This window comes from Ranitomeya imitator, chromosome 1 (genome assembly GCF_032444005.1).
Source record: "Ranitomeya imitator isolate aRanImi1 chromosome 1, aRanImi1.pri, whole genome shotgun sequence".
Lineage (NCBI taxonomy): Eukaryota > Metazoa > Chordata > Amphibia > Anura > Dendrobatidae > Ranitomeya > Ranitomeya imitator.
Genome location: NC_091282.1, coordinates 821877567 through 821895024, shown reverse-complemented (window position 1 = coordinate 821895024; position 17458 = coordinate 821877567). Strand labels below are relative to the sequence as shown.

At 44.1% G+C, this 17458-nt stretch overlaps 1 protein-coding gene across 2 annotated transcripts in view; it reads right to left on the bottom strand.

Annotated features, from left to right (window-relative positions):
* Positions 1 to 8354: 8354 nt before the first annotated feature.
* The window catches only part of UPF1 (UPF1 RNA helicase and ATPase), a 143018-nt gene continuing 133914 nt past the window's right edge, over positions 8355 to 17458 (bottom strand). For both annotated transcript variants that reach the window (XM_069740264.1, XM_069740272.1), the window contains exon 24: positions 8355 to 10299. The gene's annotated coding sequence lies outside the window, so the exon portion shown is untranslated. The remainder of the gene's footprint in view (positions 10300 to 17458) is intronic.

The window sequence follows — 17458 nt, the reverse complement described above, 5'->3', positions numbered from 1 at the left end:
AGCATACATGAGACCGCATCCAAACCCTTTTCATGTTCAATAGACGTGTATAGCGATACAACATCAAAGGATGCCAAAACCGTCATCTCAGTAACATTAACCTTCTCAATCTTATCCAAAAAGTCGTTGGTATCCTTCACATATGACCTCGCTGAAACTGCAAAGGGACGTAATATACGATCAAGAAAAATGGCCGTTTTGTTAAACAATGAGCCCCGGCCCGAAACAATGGGGCGACCCGGGGGATCACATAAACACTTATGTATTTTCGGCAACACGTATATTACCGGTGTGACAGGAAAATCAACAATCAAAAATTCTGACAGCTTATGGTCAATGAGTCCCATAGAAAGGGAATCACTGACCACAAGCTGTAATTCTCTCTGAAATCCAGATGTCGGATTACCAGGCAATTTCGCATACACAGAATCATCAGCCAGTTGTCGCTGTATCTCAGCCTTATATTTCACACTGTCCATCACAACCACCGCTCCGCCCTTATCGGCTGGTTTGATGGTTATTGATGGATTCCCGGCCATTGAACATGAAAAGGGTTTGGATGCGGTCTCATGTATGCTATCAGGCTCTGACGTGGCCCCGGAGTGTGCACAGCTTGTCCTCACACTGTTGGAGTTCGTCCTCAGGAGGAATTTTTTCCTCTTTGGGGACGATTTTTTCCTGCAGTTGAGGGGCACCGCCATGGGGTCTAATGTGGCCCCCACGTATGCTAACATCTTTATGGCGGTGCTTGAGGACAGGTTTGTGTACGGTTCCATCCTCTGGCGTCACGTCAGAGCCTGGTGGCGTTACATTGACGATATTTTTGTCATTTGGGAAGGTAGTGTACAAGAACTGCTGGAGTTCCAGATTTATCTGAATCAGATACACTCTGAGCTGCAATTTACCCTTACACACTCTATGACTCAGATTCAATTCCTGGATACTTTGGTATATAAGGATATGGGTAGGTTGCGAACTGATATTTTTGTTAAAGAAACTGACAGGAATAGTTTGTTGATGTTCGATAGCAACCACCCGAGACGGATGGTTAATTCATTGCCGTGGAGTCAGTTGTTGCGGGTCCGGAGGATTGTGTCAGATGAGGATAGGGTCAATCTACGTCTTGATGAGATGTGCTCGAAGTTTTTACAGAGGGGGTATCCTGGTAAGGAGGTTGTGAGGTTCAAGGAGAGAACCCTGAATTGCTCTCGTGAAAGTGTTCGTAAAAAGACACGGGAAAAACGGGTATGTGATCGAATCCCATTTGTGACCACCTATAATCCAGCAAGTAATCAGATTGGTAGAGTGATTAGGAAACACTGGTCACTTCTACAACGGGGTTTTCCATCGATCCCTAGCTTTATGACGTATCCTCTGATGTCCTATAGAAGGGGGCGCAATCTCAAGGACAGGTTGGTTCGCTCTGATGTGGGGACTTCTAAATCCTCGATTCAGAGTACCCTCAGGGTGGCCAAGCATGGTAATTTTCCATGTTTGGGTTGCTCGTGTTGCAACAACATTTTAAAAGGTGAATTCTTCTGCCATCCCCATACTGGCAGAAGGATTTTCTTGAAAGAGAGATACACTTGTACGTCCAGTTGGGTGGTATACATGATTGTTTGTCCGTGTGGGCTCACCTATGTTGGTGAGACAACCATGGAGGTCAGAGCTCGAATAATCAAACACAAGAGCACTGTGAGAACTGGCTTGACTGAGTTACCTGTCCCGAAACACTTCTTGGAACATAAACATTCTGTCAATCAACTGCGTTTCAGGGTTATTGATAGTGTGCCGACCCTGAGGAGGGGTGGGGACAGACTGCAGTTATTAAAGCAGAAAGAGTTGAAGTGGATATTCTTGCTGGGATCTTTACAACCGGGTGGTTTGAACCTGGATTACAACTTACATAACTGTGTGGTATAGTTTTACGGTATTGATGAGATGCGGGCAGCTCGCGTCGGTGTAATTTTATATTAGTCTCTTTTATATGTTCCACTCCGTGGTTTTTATATTTTATGTTTTTTTTCTTCTTTTTTCTTTTTCATTTTCCCATAGGTGGTTATCTAAGTATAGGCATTGGAGAGTGGATGCAGTTTGAATAATGGAGGACGGGATTGAAGCTATGGCTTAGATGATCAGATTCCGCTATATTTTATATCATTTAATTCCACTTGATTGTGTATTTTGCGGTGGGGCTTTATAGCATATATGGGTGGATGGGCGTCTTTGTCCTTTATATTTGACATTTGGCCCTTTAGTATAGTAATATCTTTGAATTTAGGCTCCTGACTGTGCTCTTGTTGCGCCTCGGTTATATGTGGGGGTACGCGCGCCGATCTGTGGGTTGCATTGTCGGGTGGCGGTGCACGTATAGTGTCGGCTGCGGGTATACTCCCGTATGCGGGGGCTGCATAAAGGACTCGTATTTGGGCTGCGCTGGATTAGGCAACCTGGGAGCGTTGCTTTTGTTTATATTGCCTTGGATACAAGCTCCCTTCATGTCATGTGACTGTAGAGGTGGGCGGTTACATCTGCCGATTGGTCTCCCTGGTCCTTGGGAGGTGCCCTTGCGGCGTGGTGTGCGCATGCGTGTGGCTCTGATGACGCTGATATTGCCGGGTCCGGTGATCGGTGTGGAGACCAGGACAGGATATGACGTGAGCGGTTTAGCTTACAACAGGGTGGCCGGTTGGTTGAATATACGCCTGTATGATTGGGACTATCTGATAGGCTATGTGTATTTTTAGGCGCCGTTCACAACAGTTAGGTATTGGTGGAGTTTGCTTTATCTACGATTGGTTTATATCTCCATAGTAACGTTAGATGCATCGATTGTATTGGTGGATGTAAAGATAAACAACATACATATTATATTGTGTGTGTATCTTTTCCATGCTTCCTCTATGGTGTTTATATCTGCGGTGGTGGATTTTTAGTTGATATGTAATTGATGTGTGTTTTGTTATTTAAATGTGATATTATGTGACAGGGGGCGGACCTGGTGGTGATTGGTGTTTTGTGTAACATCCACGCTATTTAAGGCCGCTCCGCTGCAGGTTTAGGTATGCTTGACAAAGACCTCTGGGTCGAAACGTTGCTGCTACATGGCTCAATAAAGTTTGCACTTTGGAACAATACATCCGGATGGAGCGCTGGTCTTCTGTTTTTCTTTGGACTGCTTGATTACATGTGGGGATTCCCTAGCGACCAGGCAACCCCCACATGTAGTCAGGATGGCTAGTAGTTGTAAATCATGCAGTTTTGTCAACAAAAACAATCTCTGAACACTACCAAATACTCGGAGGTCACCAGAGTGTGCTCGGGAAAACCCAAGCAACGAGTATACTTGCTCATTACTAATGTTCACATGTTGAATTTTTTTTTTTAGTTTTTTTACTGCTAATTTTCAGCTGCTTTTCACAATACGAGCAAAGTAAATGAGATTTCAGAAATCTCATGCACACACCTTTTTTTCCTAACTTGTCATAAGAGCTTGTTTTTTGCAAAATGCAGCATGTACCCATTAAAAGTATTGTGTAGTGAAAAAACGTAGCAATTACTAAGCAAAAAACGCAGCTAAAACTAAGTAAATCCTGCTTTTTAGAAGTAGCTTAAATGCAGCTTACACTTGGTATAAAAAAAACCCAGCAAAAATCCAATGTCTCAACATAGCCTTACATTGTAATTACCTTGTGCTTCTTTGGAATGGCGCTCTACATTCGAACACTAAAGGTACCTTCACACAACGATTTCGTTAACGATATCGTTGCAACGTCACGCTTTTTGTGACGTAGCAACGATCCCACTAACGATATCTTTATGTGTGACAGTGACCAACGATCAGGCCCCTGCTGGGAGATCGTTGGTCATGGGGAATGATCGGGACCTTTTTTTGGTCGCTGATCACCCCGCTGTCATCGCTAGATCGGCGTGTGTGACGCCGATCTAGCGATGTGTTCACCTGTAACCAGGGTAAACATCGGGTTACTAAGTGCAGGGCCGCACTGACTGTCAGTGCCGGCTGTAAAGCAGAGCACAGCGGTGACGTCACCGTCAGTGTGGGAAGCTGACGGCGGGGGACGTGACAGACATCGGAATGTAAGTATGTACTGTTTTTTTTTTTTTTTACTTTTACAATGGTAACCAGGGTAAATATCGGGTTACTAAGCGCCGCCCTGCACTTAGTAACCTGATTTTTACCCTGGTTACCCGGGGACTTCGGCATAGTTGAAAACAGTTTCAACGATGCCGAAGTCGTTCCCTGTGTGACAGCTCCCCAGCGACCACACAACGACTTACCAACGATCACGGCCAGGTCGTATCGCTGGTCGTGATCGTTGGTAAGTCGTTTAGTGTAACGTTACCTTAACTGTAGGGATTCTCACTAAGCAGAAGGCACTCACTTGGCACAGGCACAAGTCTCGGTGCAAAACAAGTTAAGTTTTATTGCGTTTCTCCTAACTCCCAATTAACCCCTTCACCCTGGGGCCATTTTCTGTTTTTGCATTTGTTTTTTGCTCCCCTTCTTCCCAGAGCCATAACTTTCATATATTTTTCCATCAATTTGGCCATGTGAGGGCTTATTTTTTGTGGGACGAGTTGTACTTTTGAACAACAGCATTGATTTTACCATACAGTGTACTGGAATCCGGGGAAAAAAATCCAAGTGCAACAACAAGAAAAAAGTGCAATTCCACTTTTATTTTTTAACCAAGTACATCAAATGCTAAAAATGACTTGCTGTTATGATTCTCCATGACAGTTTTGCAGATATCAAACATTTCTAGGTTTTTTTTTTTTTTTTTTAAGTGGTGAAAAAGTTTGTTAAATTAAAAAAAAAATCCATCTTCTTCTGAGACCTGTAGCATCTTTATTTTTTTGGATCTGGGGCAGGGTGAGGGCATTTTTATTGATACCATTGTGGTGTAGATACAATGTTTTGATCACCCATTATTGCATTTTAATGCAATGTTGCAGCAACCAAAGAAAACAATTCTGGAGTTTTGATTTTTTTCCTCTGGTTACGCCATTTACTGATCGGGTTAATTATTTTTAGATATTAATAGATTGGGCAATTCTGTTTGAGGCAATACAAAATGTGCATTTTGTTTGATTATTTTGATTGGGGGGTGATTAATATTTAATGTAAAAACATTTTCTTAACTCTTTACTAGCTTCAATAGACTCCATGGGAGTCTAGCAGCTGCGATCTGATCACTTGTGTTACACGTTGCAGAGCTGCAGCCTTGCCCTGTGTAGTAGAAATGCTCACATGGCATGAGCTCCGACTGTTGGGCGGCATTCATAGCTATTCGGCTATGACAACCACAGGAGTCTTATGCCAATGTCAACCCATCGGCGACCCGCAGTCATGTGACTCAGCATTTAACATGTTAACAGCCGCGGGTGTTTCAAGATTCCACCCGTGCCTGTTAGGGGCACATGTAAGCTGATGAAATCATCTGACATGTGCCGGAAAATATGTGGGCTCAGTGTCGGAGAGCACATCAAAGGGGGATGAAGGGGTTAAACCGCTTTTCTCCAGCATAAGAAAATCAAAACATTACAGCTTTTCTTCAGCACGGGAATCAGTTGTTGCAGGCACAAACTGTATATCAACAATGGCTTCTCTTCAGCTCCATTACCACACAGAAGTGTTCACCTCTCACACAGCTCAGATTTGCTGGTCACTCACTAGCTCCGACAGTCTGCTCAGCTTTCCCCAGCTGTGTAACAAAAAGAGGGCCTGGCTCCAGACATAGAAAGTCAGGTGCATGTAACCAGGACATCCAGTACTAGGTTATAACCCTGTCCTGCGTGGCTTTCCTGCACAACATATAGGAAAAATCATTGTCTTCTTTGAAGCCCAACCATAGGTCAGGTTTCAAAGGAGCTGGTCAATACCTGGCACAGAGGTCTTCAACAGACCCTCTGCTGCCATGGCAAACCATCGGCTAACCTCAGTCACGTCACATGGGGCCCCCCCATGCCAACGTGCTTTTAATGCTGCAGTCGATCTATTCAAAAATGGAAACTTACATGGAGTCAATTCATTAAGGTGTAAAAGCCAGAAATCTTAAAAATGTTGCAATGTTTTTGTGCAACTTGTCAGTTTTGCGATTTTGGCATTTTAAGCGGCAATCCTTCCTTACTTGCAACTTATTCCAGAAATGTACACCAGTATCCGGCTGGCATACATTTCTAGTAGCGTTACATGCTGAATATCAAACGTGTCTGATTCACTAAGCAGTGCATGCCACCTAATTAAGGCTAGGTTCACATTGCATTAACAGCAGCCCGTTCAACACATGCGTTAACGGGCTGCTGTAAGTGCCAAATTGTCATACCGCTAGCGCAGATAGAACTAGCAGATGCTCTATCTGCGCTAGCAGTAACGGACCCGGAAATGCTGCAGCACGCGTCCCAGGGTCCGTCACGCCATTGTGGGCGTGCGCTAGTGATGCGTCCGCCATCGGGCTTAATGGCGGCGTTAACGGACTGCGTTACACCGCATTATGCTGCGGTGTAACGTAGTCCGTCTAACGAACCGCTAAAGCCCAGTGTGAACCTAGCCTAAAGGGAATCTGTCACGCCAAAATTGGCCTATAAGCTAAGGCCATCGGCATCAGGGGCTTATCTACTGCATTATGTAATACTGTAGATAAGCCCCCGATGTATCCTGAAAGATAAGAAAAACAAGTTAGATTATACTCATCCAGGGGCGGTCCCGATGCGGTCCGGGTCTGATGGGCATCGTGGTCCGGGTCCAGCGCCTCCCATCTTCATACAATCACGTCGTCCTCTTCTTGCCGCGGCTCCTGCGCAGTTGTATTTTGTCTGCCCTATTGAGGGCAGAGCAAAGTACTGCAGTGCGCAAGCGCCAGGAAAGGCCTGCACACTGCAGTACTTTGCTCTGCCCTCAACAGGTCAGATAAAGTACGCCTGCGCCGGAGCTGCGGCAGGAAGAAAAGAAGAGGACGTCATTGTATGAAGATGAGAGGCGCTGGACCCGGACCAGACCGCCCCTGGGGGAGCATAATATAACCTGCTTTTCTTATCTTTCAGGATACATCGGGGGCTTATCTACAGCATTACAGAATGCTGTAGATAAGCCCCTAATGCCGGTGGCCTTAGCTTATAGGCCAATTTTGGGGTGACAGATTCCATTTAATCAGGTCAGTGTAACCCAGTGAGCATTCCATTAATACTGGCGTGAGCCATGCCATTCTTAATGAATCGCCCACTTAGGCTTTTATTTTTGCATTGTTTAGCCCAGTTTATAACCAGAGGCGTAACTAGAATCTAATGAGCCCCGATGCAAGATTTGGACGCACATCCAGTTAAAGTTTGCGCTGGCCTGTATAGTTCAATCGTGACCTCTGTGACTGCGATTGTTACACTAAGTTTATAAAATTATCCAGGTTTTGGTTTTTTTCTTTTTTAAAATACTGGATCCGTGACAAACGAAAGTCAAAAGGACCTGTAAGAGCCCAAGATGGATTGGCTAAACATATAAACTTATCTAATATTTTTAAGACCTATTAAAACCAAGAACAAAAAGGATATGAAGAAGCACTGGCAGTGCCATCTCAAGATCGTTAAAGTTTACCTGAATGTGCCCAAATTATGCAAATGCATAATGTGGCAATGCAAAGACCGGTACAATGTTACACAACTGGTGCGCTTGTTTGACAGAGGTAATTTTAGAATGACATCTTAGAAAAATATTGTGTTTCTTAGACCCAGATGACTCCCACCTCAAATATTTTACAATGACTTCATTGAATATCATATGGGGTTTAGCACAGGTTATATAATGAGTGACAGAAGTGCATCATATACCGTAATAAGCGTGGAGACTTTCAGCATGGCAACTCCACCAGAGAACTACGTACTTGATTTTTACTAAAATGCACACTCTGAATTTGCCCTATAGTTCAATAATTTGGGTTATGGGAAGAAAAAAAGAAAACATTGAGGTTTAAAAAGAATGAATACGGGTTGTGTATTGCAGAGTTCGATAACTGATTGAAGGCAAACTGGTAAAGACCTGGTTAAAGTCACTGCACATGGGGAATTTAAATGCAAGATATGGTAGTTATGCCAACAAGGTCCACCAGAATTCAGTACCGTAGGATTATAGTAAACAGCCCAGACCGAATAGTGTTTCGAGCAGCCTGTGACATTGTACACACCCAGTTATACACACACACACATTGTACACATTACATATGAACTTGCTAAAGAATCTTTTAATTACTACAAACATATGGATGGGCTCAGCTGCATCTAGATAAAAGTAATACTTTACAAAAGTTCTGCAAGTCATAAAAACCACAATAAATGCAAGGGCGTTTTATTAATCATTTTATTAATGACAAATATGATTAAAACAAATTAATGGGAGAGGAAAAACAAAAAAAACGAAAATACACTGTGCTAGCACAAGCATTCCTGGGTATTAAAAACTTTAATTTCTACAGGAAAACAAAGGAAGCCAGCAGATGCTTTTTAGTCTGCAAAATAGAAATGAGAAGATCAGGCTACTCATTCATCTTTGCACAATAAATATTGATGTTATTGAAGAGGAATCTCAAAATTTATATATAGTTCATCTACTAAGAAAGCAGTGCAGGGGGTAAGGGAGAAAAAAAAATTAAAAGGAAAAGAGCCCTTCGGCAGCATAGCTAGATAAAACTCCTTTTCTTGCAGCAAGGAAGGTGGCCGACGTTGTGTAGAAATTGCTGAGTACATAGAAGGCTAAAGCTACACTTCTGCAGCAGTTATGCTACCAGTAACTCAATGGAACAGTGCATATATGCAAACCAAGCCACAGCTAATTAAGGAGGATAGAAACTACACTTTGTTTTTCGCACATCTGCCCAAGTAAAGCTCATGGCCTCTGAATAGTAAGGGGTGGGACTGTAAGCTATTTATACCATGTATTTTATTTCTTAAGACTGTAGTAATGTCATTACCATAAAATCATGGATTAATGCAAGGTAAATGTGTATCCATTCTTGCATGTTAAATAGAGCTCAATGGATCCTCGAGCAGAACAAATTGAATCACTGCCCTGGTCTAAGGCAAAGTCCATTCAGTTTGATGACATTCACTGAATGCTCTTCCAGTCATACACCGACTGTAGGCCACCTTCCACTCCGCCTGCATACCTGTTTGCTTTTCAATCAGTTTCAAAATCTATGAAGAAAACTTGACTTTCAAACCTATATAATCCCCAGTTTCCGCTACTAGATCCATATCTGGGAGGGGAAAAAAAAAAATCACAATAGCAGGCTAGCTTGTCTCTCCCTGACAACTGGGTGCCGAAGGGCAGAAAAATCTGTCCCTTTTTCAAGCGTACGATTTGCCTAACGAAGATTTGTTTTGTGGAGTAAAGTCCAGACAGTAGCCAATCAAAGCATACAGAAAACACTGAAAAAACCCCTCTCCTTAAGGGAGTTTGTATACTCCATTGCTCTGCTACACTGCTTTAGGAAAGAGAGGCTAGTCATTTGCTGCATCTGAAAGTCCCTGTTTGTGGCGGTGTTTCTATCTTGCCACAACATCAACCATGTCTTGCAGTACTCCGGTCCACCGCAACCAGCAGAATAAAAAAAGAAAAGAAAATACATCCAACACTTTGTTGCTCTAGAAAGTTTTAAAACCAACTAGTACAGAACCTTTAGGTAGAGGGGCACAAGGTGGAGACCATCTGTTTCTTAAAGCCAGTTTGAAAATCAAACCTGCATCTCAAAGTTGACCTTCAATTCTCATTAATACTGTGGTTCGTGTTGAAGGAACTAGAATATGAACAGACTCCACAGAATCTGTATTAAAAGACACAACTCTGAGATAAGGGACTGTTTTCCTCCAGCTTTGATAAAATAGTGCCAAAGCAGTACATAACCAGCTGGAAAACAAAAGCCATTCTGCCAGCCCATGCCCAAGTTACAGATCAGGCTAGACAGGTCTAGCATGTTGAAATTTTTATAGCAGTAACTTAGCGGCAATGGTTACTCCCATCTACTACCTATCCTGTTGAGGTGCATGTGGCTTCTCGGATGTATAGCCACGTCTCCTATCGTTCTCCTCGCCTCTGTGTGCTTGCAGTGGTCTCGCTCGCTTTCGCTCTCTCGATTTTTTTATATTTTATCCTTCTCACGTTCCTCTCTCTCCTGTTGCTCTCACAGTGGTGCTTCAGTTTTAGCAGTGGAAAACAGGTATCCGTTTATTTTTTATTACTCAGAATAAAATGTGGATGAACTAAGTTCCACGCAGGCTTAGCTCGTCTTCAACCTGGAAGAAAAGGAAAAAAAACACTCATTCCTTACTGATTGAAATTATGTATGTGAAGGCAACTTATTTATCAAGAGAAATATATAAAATTATAAAGAACATTTCTAATTCTACAAATGTTAAGGTGTTGTCTGAAACCTAACTGAATTTATTACAATTCTCTACGTCATATAACTAACCACTTTTTAATATACTTTTCGGTACTCACCGTAAAATCTCTATAGGACCCTTCATTGGTGAACACAGGGAACCATGTGTGTATGCAGCTTTCACTACGAAGCTTCCACTAGGCAAATTAGGTTAGCTCCTCAGCAGTAGACACCCACCGACAGACACAAAGCTGGTCAGTTAGTGAAAAAGCAGTAGGAGAAGTCAAAACATCAACAAACCAGGCTTAAATGAAGCCACATAGGCCCAACATAGGCACAAAACAGGGAGGGTGGTGTGTCCCCTAATGAAGTCTCTAAAAGATCTGAAAGTGTGGACCAAAAATCCATCTTTCTTTATCGCTTCATTGGGGGACACAGGCAACCATGGGACATCCTAAAGCAGTCCCAGGGGAGGGAATAAAATAACTTGAAAACTCAGGTCAGATGGTGGATGACCGCCATCTGCAAAAGACAAGGTAGCTGCCTTGCAAAATTGAGATGCAGAGGCCTAGTAACTAATGGCCCAGGAGGCCCCCACTGCTCGGGTGGAGTGAGTCCATACCCCCGGAGGGGGTAGTCTGTCCTGAAGATATGCCTCCAAGATAACTAAACGAATCCAGCAAGCAATGGTGGATTTAGAGTCTGGAAGACCCTTACGACGACCCTTAGGAATGACAAAATAAGAGCACCGAAAAGGAGCTGTAATAGAGGGGTAGAAGCACAGAGCCCTGACCAGATCCAGCTTGTGGAGAGACCTTTCCAAGGTATGAACTAGGAAAGAGCAAAAGGAAATCCTCATTGATATGGAAAAAAAAATGCCTTCGGAAGGTACAAAATAACCGTTCTGAGAACAACCCTGTCCTGATGGATTATTAGTAAAGGACAACAACAGGAAAGAGCGGCCAGTTCCAAAACTTGTGGGATAGACGCGATAGCCACCAAGATAGCAACCTTCCAGGAGAGAAGGGAAGTTGTAAGGTCCAGGATGACCTCGAATGGAGAATGCTGAAGGGCACATAGGACCAAGTTAAGGTCCCAAGGATCTACCGGAGGCTGATAAGGTGGAGCCAAACGAGCAACACCCTTGAAGAAGGTCTTGACCTGGGGCTGAGACGCCAGCTCCTTCTGAAACTGAATTGAGAGGGCAGAGACTTGACCCTTAAGAGTGCTGAGGGAAAGCTTGGAGTCTAGGCCAAACTCGAAAAAAGCCAGGGCAACTGGGGGTGAGAAGGAGGACATGGGGGAGAATGGATTGTCTTCACACCAATCGGAAATAGGCCCTCCAGGTTCTATGATAAATACGAGAAGATGCCATCCTTCTCGCACTGATCATGGTTTGTATGACCTGAGGTGAAAACCAAGCTTTCTTCAAAACGGCGGCCTCAACTGCCATGGTATTTAACTCAGTGAATGAGAATTCTGGTGGAAGAGAGACCCTGTGAACGGAAGTCAGGAGGTTTCCAGGGATTGTGTGCAAATCTGTTTACTAGCTCTGCGTACCAGGCCTGTCTCGGCCAGTCTGGAGCCACCAAAACTATGACTACTCCCTCTGACTTGATCTTCTTCATGACCCTTGGGATAAAAAAGGAGGGGTGGAAAGAGATATGGAAGGCGAAAGAGAGAACAAGACAGGACCAGGGCATCCTGAGCAATTGCGGGACCTGGCTATGAAGTGGGGCACCTTGGGGTTCATCCGAGACACCCTCAGATCTATGTCGGGGGTTCCCCACTTCTGACAGATTTGGTTGAGTGACCACTTGTCTGAGGAGAGACCCTGGAGACTTAGAAAGTCTGCAGCCCAGTTTTGTATTCCAGGAATGTGAACCACAGAGATTGCCGTTACATGATTTTCTGTACAGACTATGATCCTGGATATCTCCGCCAAAATAGATCTTCTGTGTGTTCCACCCTGGTGGTTTATGTATGCCACAGTCGTGGCCTTGTCCGACTGAATGCCAACCAGTGTAGAAGAGAGATTGATTGGAAGGGTAACTTCCCGAAAGTTCCAGTGGCCCTGTGTTGTGCAGAAAACTGCTTGCACAAATCAGGATGTGGAGATTAGTGTCCTGAATGTCCATCAAGTAAGGAAACTCTTCGGGTTCCATCGAAGAAACTACCGAGCGGAAGGACTCCATTTGGAAATGGCAAAGACGCATGCGTCGGTTCAGATGCTTGAGGTCCAGATGAGGAAGCCGTCCTTCTTTGGGACAACTGAGATTGGACTACAAACCAGAAAAACTTTCTTTTTAGGGGGGGGGGGGAGGGGGAGGGTGGAAGGAATGGGTAAGCTGACTTCTGCTTGGAGGAGAGAGGAAATGGCTTGAAAGAAACCAGGGACCCGAACTGGAAGTCTTGGCGGGTGAGACATGAAAAAACGGTTCCCAGGGGAAAAGGAGAACTATTTTGTAGCTGGAAGTCACTTTTTCTCTGACCCAGGTGATGAAAACTACCAACAGTCATGTGTGCCAGAAGAGACGAAATCGGCCTCTCACTCATGGAAGAGCCCTCGCCGAAGAAAATCTATTGGATAGGGACATGGAGGACTTTGAGGGACGACAATAAGGGTCTGGCTTAAATCATGGCTTACATCTCTCCCACTGGGCAAGCGTACACAGTCATGCTGGGAATAGTTCCCTGTGGATGGAAAGTGTCGAAAGGGACAAAATTGAAGATAATTCCTTGGAAATGGGCACTTGGGCTTGGATTATGGAAGAGAGGTACCCTCAAAAATGATCTGATCGAGTTTGGCAACAACGTGTCTTGTCCCTTGAAAGATTAGTAAAACCCATGTTCCAGGCCTTGAGCCAGAGTACTCAGAGAACATCATGTGAGCGATCTGGTCAGCTAGCGCAGCCAGCTCGTCAGGAGGAGCAGATGATACAACACCTGGCAAAAATTATGGAATCACCAGCCTTGGAGGATGTTCATTCACTTGTTCAAATTTTGTAGAAAAAAAACAGATCACAGACATGGCACAAAGCTAAAGTCATTTCAAATGGCAACTTTCTGACTTTAAGAAACACAAAAATCAAGAATAAAAAATATGGTAGTTGGTAATGGTTACTTTTTTTTAACCAAGCATAGGGGGAAAGTTATGGAATCACAATTCTGAGGAAAAAATTATGGACTCACCCTGTACATTTTCATACACAAAATAGCACCTGCATCAAATTAGATCTGCTTGTTAGTCTGCATCTAAAAAGGAGTGATCACACCTTGGGGAGCTGTTGCCCCAAGTCGACTGACATGAATCATGGCTCCAACATGAGAGGTCAATTGAAACAAAGGAGAGGCTTACCAAACTCTTAAAAGAGGGTAAATCATCACGCATCACAGTTAGCTGTGTCTAAAATCTGGACCAAATACAAACAACATGGGAACGTTATTGAAGGGAAACAATACTGGTAGACCAAGGAAGGCATCAAAGTGTCAAGACCAGAAACTTCAAGCAATATATGTCTCCAAAACAGGAAATGCACAACAAAACAAATGAGGAACGAATGGGTGGAAACTGGAGTCAACGTCTGTGACTGAACTGAAAGAAACTGCCTAAAGGAAATGGGCTTTACATACAGAAAAGCTACACGAAAGCCATCACTAACACCTAAACAGAAAAAAAACAAGGTTACAATGGGCTAAGGAAAAGCAATCGTGGACTGTGAATGACTGGATGAAGGTCATTTAGTGATGAATCACGAATCTGCATTGGGCAAGGTGATGTTGCTGGAACTTTTGTTTGGTGCCGTTCCAATGAGATTTATAAATGACTGCCTGAAGAGAACATGCAAATTTCCCCAGTCATTGATGATATGGGGCTGCATGTCAGGTAAAGGCACTGGGGAGATGGCTGTCATTACATCTTCAATAAATGCACAAGTTTAGGTTGAAATTTTAAGTTTTAAGTTCATGCCTCAGACTGCAAGCTGTTATAAAAGCCAGAGGTGGTGCTTGTTTTTCATGATTCCATAATTTTTTCCTCAGAATTGAGTGATTCCATAATTTTCCCCTATTCTTGGTTAAAAAAAGTAACCATTACCGACACCACATTTTTGTTCTTTGTGTTTCTTACAGCCAGAAAATTGCCGTTTGAAATTACTTTAGTTTTGTGCCATGTCTGTGATCTGCTTTTTTCTACAAAATTAAACAACTGAATGAACATCCTCCAAGGCCGGTGATTCCATAATTTTTGCAAGGGATTGTAGTATGCCCTACAGGAGAAGTATTGCTAAGGCGGAAACAGATTTGGCCACCCATGTGGAAGCAAATGCAGGGCCTAATCTCACAACCAGTCTGTCAGTGGAGTACTTAGGAGATGACCCGTTGGGAAAGGACCAGACAGTCGTGAGATGGGCGGACCAACAGCCGGTGACTGACAACTTAATGACAAGTTCAGCATGAATGTGATATAGGATATCCATCCGTTTCTTACCCGAGAAACGTTTCTTAATAATAATCTTTATTTTTAATAATAATCTTTATTTTTATATAGCGCTAACATATTCCGCAGCGCTTTACAATTTGCACACATTATCATCGCTGTCCCCGATGGGGCTCACAATCTAGAATCCCTATCAGTATGTCTTTGGAATGTGGGAGGAAACCGGAGTGCCCGGAGGAAACCCACGCAAACACGGAGAGAACATACAAACTCTTTGCAGATGATGTCCTGGGTGGGATTCGAACCCAGGACCCCAGCGCTGCAAGGCTGCAGTGCTATCCACTGAGCCACCGTGCTGCCCTGTTTCTTGGGATGTTCCCAGTGTATCACGAATATCACTTCAAATGACTCGTGATTGGAAAACGTCGGGAACGGCGTTTCACTCTCTTAAAGGAGATGGAATGATCCTGAAGAGAACCCTCATCTTCCTTAACAGTAAGGGTTTGGTTTACTACAGATATAAGGCTGTCAACCATATGCTGGATATTTATGTGCTCAGAATCTGAACCGAAATAAGAGTCTGACACCAGGGCCACCTCCAGGGAGGAGGCATGGGACATCGAGTGTAACCTGGAGGATGTGGACAGGCTGGAGTGCTGGATGCGGAGTTTGAATAATGTCTGCTTCTTAGATCTAACTCTGGATCTTCCTTTGTGAGAGTGGTGACGGGGTGCCTGTGAATCGTCCTGAGGAGCGATCGGAGCACTGGTGGCAGCGGGCAGATGTTTAAGGACCTGGGCCATGCACTGAGAAACCCTGGTGAGGTCCAACAGACAGAGATAGCCACAGCCCACTCTGGGTGGCTGGGTGTTAACTCCTCATGAGGCGTTCCCGTGATGCCAGTAAGGTAGAAGAAGTGCAAGATTGGCAGAAGGCCAAAGCCTGACCTGTGGGCCACTTTCTTTTTCAAATGGCGCAGGCATTTGGGGGAGACGGGATAGAGACTCCCCAGGTCTGGGCATTTGTGAAGGCCTTGGGTATACTGCTGATGAGGGTGCCTAGCAAGAAAAAAAGTAGCCTGGACAGAGCCTACACGGTCCCGGAGGAAAGGTGATCCAGAGGTCCCAGGACAGCTCTGTGCAGGGAGGCACTGAGAGAAAAGGCTGGTCTGCAGGGGTTGGATGCTGACTGAAGCCAGGTGCTGTGGAAGGAAGTACCGTTCTGTGCCAGAGTCCAGCAGATGGGAGATCCTGTGCGATGCAGATCAGAGCGCTGCAGCCAGAGGAAAACATCACCGATACCAGTGTCCTGACAGAGAGAGAGGGAGGAAGGAGCACAGCAGGCAGACCATGACTCATGGCTATGAACCTACGTCGCCGATAGGAAGAGAAGGGGGAGTGCCCAAGCCTCGCAGATGATAGGATGGCTGGCAAGAGCGTGCCGTTAATGGATTTTTTAAAAAACAATATAGTGAGCGAAAGGATGTCGCGCAAAGAAAGGAGGGAGGGCATAGGGAAGAAACATGTATATTACTTTAAGGTAATGTATCTTTTCGGAACCCATGAGACCACCAATGAGAGAGGGGATATGACCTTCAAGGACAGGAAACCTTCAAGATAAAAAGGGCGGTAACACTCTCCGCATCAGTTGGTTTACAAAGCACAAGAGGAACTCCCAGGTTAGCGTACATACCTGCATATAAACATATATCTCTATTTTTAACTAACTTTCACCAACATCAAAGGGGAGTATAATAAAAGAAAAAAAAAAAAAAAGCACCCACCAACCTGAAGGTTATTGTTTTAGAAAAGGGAGAGAATACAAGAGTGCTATCATGGATTCCGAAAACATTACCGGTAAGTACCGTAATAAACATGTTTTTCTGTCACTCTTGACCGCACCAATGAGAGAATTACAGAGAATTAATCATATATTAGGGAGGGACCACAGCATAAGATCAGCACAGCACAGTGACCAAACATGAGATCAGGAATGCAGTCTACATTACTTATAAAAGGTAGATGGAGAGGACCACATGGCCACCTTACAGGTCTGGTCCATGAAGACATCCGCCTTCTCCGCCCAGGATACAGCCATTGCTCCAGTGTAGTGGACGCCCTCAGACATTCTGGAACAGCCCTACCTACACACATAAGCTCATTTAATAGCCTCTCTGACCCATCTTGCTAAGGTCTCGTTTAACACCAAGGCCCCTGAAAGGATACAAAAAGGATCTCAATCTTTCTTCCAAGGTTCTGTGATTGCTAAATACTGCAGTAAACATCTGCTGACATCTAAGGTATGTAGTTTAATCTTACTTGGGATTCCTAGGATTAGAGCAGAAAGATGCCAAAACAATCTCCTGCGACCTATGGAATTTTGACACTACCTTAGGGAGATAACCCGGGTCCAATTTCAAAACTATCCTATGATCCAGAACCTAAGTGAATGGAGGCTCTGCTGATAAAGCTTGGATGTCACTTATTCTACGGGCCGATGGTAAGGCTACCAGCAGGGATGTTTTAACCAAAACTATCTTGTCTGAGGCAGAAACCAAGTGTTCCATCAAATGCTTGGTAGAGGTATGCTTGCAATTCTCTTCCCACTTTATATGAGGTGCTGTTAAGATAAA